Source organism: Cupressus sempervirens, chromosome 2 (genome assembly GCF_028749045.1).
Source record: "Cupressus sempervirens isolate cs-2001-9-10 chromosome 2, ASM2874904v1, whole genome shotgun sequence".
Lineage (NCBI taxonomy): Eukaryota > Viridiplantae > Streptophyta > Pinopsida > Cupressales > Cupressaceae > Cupressus > Cupressus sempervirens.
In genome coordinates, this window is record NC_143119.1 from 178,909,661 (window position 1) to 178,913,568 (window position 3,908).

Sequence of the window (3,908 nt, forward strand, 5' to 3'; positions counted from 1 at the left end):
AAGAAGGTGAATCCTCCAAACAAGGTACTTAAAGTAATCAAATACCTACTTGCAATTACTATGGTAAGCTAGGTCATACATCAAAAAAATGTTGGAGTAATGGAAAGGAAAAATTCAATGGAAAATGCTACAATTGCAGTCAGCATGGTCACAAGGCTAATGAATTCAAGGAGAAACCAAAGTTTGAAGGCAAGTGTCACAAATGCAAGAAACAAGGTCATAAGGCATCTGAATGCAGATCTAAACCATTCAATCCAGTTGAACAATTTATAAAGGCAATTTTTTTTGGGACTACAATACTTGGTGTAGATGTCATTACTATGGAAAATATGGACACATTGGCATAAACTATGCTTGGCATCACTTGAGAAGAAAGGATACTACAATAAGATGTTACACATGTATTGAACTTGGTCATATAGCTGAAAATTGTATGAATATAGGTAGAGTTGAAGATGAAAAGAAAGAAAAAGTTGATAACATTAGGAAGCAGATGAGATAGTAGTGGATTCCTAAATCTATTGAGCAAGATAGTTCAAGTCATGATGTCACTCAATAAGTGGGTGACTCCAGCATTTCCAATCAAGTTCTTAAGGAAGAACTGGAACTGTATTCAAAGTTACATCTTAAAAAGATCCAATTGAAAGGAAGAAAAGAGCCAAAGTAGTATTTAGATATAGAGGGATCACAAGAGTTCGACATCAGTAATCATCGAGTAAGGTTGGGTCATACCGAGCGAAGTCTAGAGTAACAAGGTTTTGTTTTGTTGTTGAGTTACAAGCTTCTACCAAGAAGTCTAAGTAGATAGTGGATGACAGCCTATCAAGCACTATGTCATTATGGCTATCATCATACTGAGCATTAATGGGAAATGTTTATCAAAAGGCAGGAATTTCACTTTATTTCCACCATGATTTCAACATATTTAGAGTAGAGCAACTTGTAGAGCATTCTAACGATCTTGAGCATAAATTGTAGTAGAAGTTTTTTGAAGAATTCTCAGTTTACCAAGTGATCTTGGCATCCAACAAAAAAAGCAACAAGGAGAAGAAAGGATCGAAAATGTTGGTGCGAGGTGTTGAGTGGAAAGCTCTAAATTTCAAATTGGTGCCAGCAATTGTAGAATCCCTCCACCTGAATGGAGCTCAGTCACAGATTCCACCAAAGGTACTTCTTATCAATGACATTAAAACTCATTTTAAATATGTTGTATGGGAGATAGGAACCCTAGAAATGGATAGTGCACTAGGTGAACTCTGTGTGGATGGAATTCTTAAGCCTAAGCATAAACACCTAGAAGAGAAAGGCTTAACCCATATTCCTCACCTGCCATGAAACTTTTAGATTAAATGGATTAGGCATATCTTGGGCCGAGTCCATAATGGTCAATTGTGGATAGAGCAGCCAATTCTGATTACAAAGAAAATGATTCATTGTATTACTGGTCTCCCTATGCTTAACAAGGCAAAAGTCACAAAAACCCTAGGTCAAGATGAGCTTCAGAAGAAAACACTTGCTGAGTGGGATGGTAGAGGAATGAAAATTAGCAATGTATTTGATGTGGAACTCAAATTTGGAATTCATATCATAGCTCATAAGATTTACAGCTCAAGTTGACTCAATAGTGTGTTGCGTGAAGCTATGGACCTAGCTTATAAGGTTGTTAAGAAGAATTTGGAATATGACCTAGCAAATTTGATGTTGAAATAGTTGAACAAGAATATGCAAAGCATTAGGACTTCAAAGAATTATCCATGCAAATTTGGTTCTCTATTGACTTGTTTGTTCTTTTATATTCTAAAGTTTTTCTCCTCAAAAGGCAAATTATGGGGGACCAAAGGATAAGGTATCAAACAATGGGGAACCAAGGACAATGTTTCAAAGGAGTTCAAATGCCCCATACCAAGGATATAAAAGTGGAAGGAAATATGGTGGGAAAGAATGTGTGTAAATGGAAAGATGGTGCAAAGGCTATTGTATGGAGGAAATGAGGGCATGTGGATGTCCAAAGCATGGATGAACATTTTTTTGTTGTCCTTCTAGTATTGATCACAAGCATATGCATGAAAGTGGAATGAATAAGGGATACGGGAGAGAGGGTATGATATATGGATAATGATATGAAGAGTATGGATGAAATGTGGGATATGAAATGGATGGGATAACCAAGATCAAGGACATATGAAAGAAGGATGGAAGTATGTAGGAGTATGGATGGAGAATGGATGAAATGAACATGACAAGGACAATGGGATGCAAGATATGGATAAAATGTCAAGATCAAATATATGAAAGAATTATGGGAGTATATAGGATAATGTATGGATAATGCACAAGGGATATGTCAAGTGAGCATATGGATGGATGGAAGGTAAATGATAGTCAAGATCAAAGATGGAAAAGGATGATGAATGGTAGATGAAAGTATGGAAGATATATAATGTAGTGTGGTATGGCTAGAGCTGGCCCCCAGTGTAGAGTGTAAGTGGAAGTAGACAAGTGAATAACTGGATATATGAATTCAAAAGATGGTGGATACATGATAGGGAAATGGAGGGAGGACTCAAGCATCTATTTACATGGATGGTATCCCTTGATATTTATTTCTCTTTCTTTGTTATTTTCAAGGAATTTTTTCTATTTTCACATAGATGTTGGTAGGATAATGAAAAGAAGGGTGAAATGGGTTGGGAAATGGAGGTCAAGGACATATGAAAAGGTTTGGATCAAGGGGGTGGCATGGTTGAGAGGAAGAGATGGTTGATGGATGCTAGGTTGGAAGACTTGTGAATGAGTGGATAAAGGAAGTGGAAAGATCATCATTGACACACACCTTGAAGGGTGATATAAAGGTGGAAACTTTGGAGGATATGTAGGAGAAAGTTTGAATTTTGGGATATAAGGACCCAAAATAGATAAAGGGGATAATGGATTCAGGATGGTGGATGGTGGATTTGGGACATAAGGACCCAAAATGTATTTGGAAAATGGAAGTTTTGAGGATTTATGAATGAAGGAAGCCTTTGAATTAGCAGGATTGGATGCCATTTAAAATTTTTCTTTTAGATACATTGCTTCATTAAATAGCTTTGGAATCCACATGAATTTTGAATATTTCATTTTGAGCCTTTGTGACCTTTTGATTTTTTTTGTATTTTGGATCATATTTTTCTTTTCTTGAGCATGCCATTTAGAGGGGACATATTGATCCTTGGATTTTTGTAGATTTTTGGCTTCATTCACTTTATCTTTGGCATCCAATTTGCTTCCATTAGCCATGGGAAGGGTGTATGAAGATAAATGGTATGGAGAGACAGTGGATGAAAGTATGGATAGTGAACATTGGAAGGAATTCAAGGATGTGTGCCTTTGTTGATCTTTATTAGAAGCATGAGGGGATGAAATGGAATAATTGCATATGATTGGTGGATGTATGTAAGGACCCAAAATGGATGGAAGGGATGAAGGGTTTTCTTTGGAACATAAGGACCCAAAATGAATATAAATGAGGAAGGAATGGGAATATGGATGATGGGAACATTTAGGTTTGAATTGAGGAATTTTAGGTTTGGAAGGAGTGGAAGGTGTACCAACATCTTGAGACATTATTTCTTCAATGGAATACTTATCATTTTCAATACAAGATGTGAGTCCATGTGTAGGGGGTTCTTGAGAGGATTGGATAGTTGTGCCAAGGTCTTGTGGAGGATTAGTATCATGAGAGGAATCATAAGGGATAATAGGATCATTAGATGGATTGGGATCATGAAATGCACATGAAGGGGTACTTTGATCTTGACTTATAAGAGGATCATGTGGTGGAATAATTGGATCATGAGATAGCATAGAATCATATAATGGAGTGGAGGGAACAAAACCATGAGATGGAGTGATCTAATCTTGACATA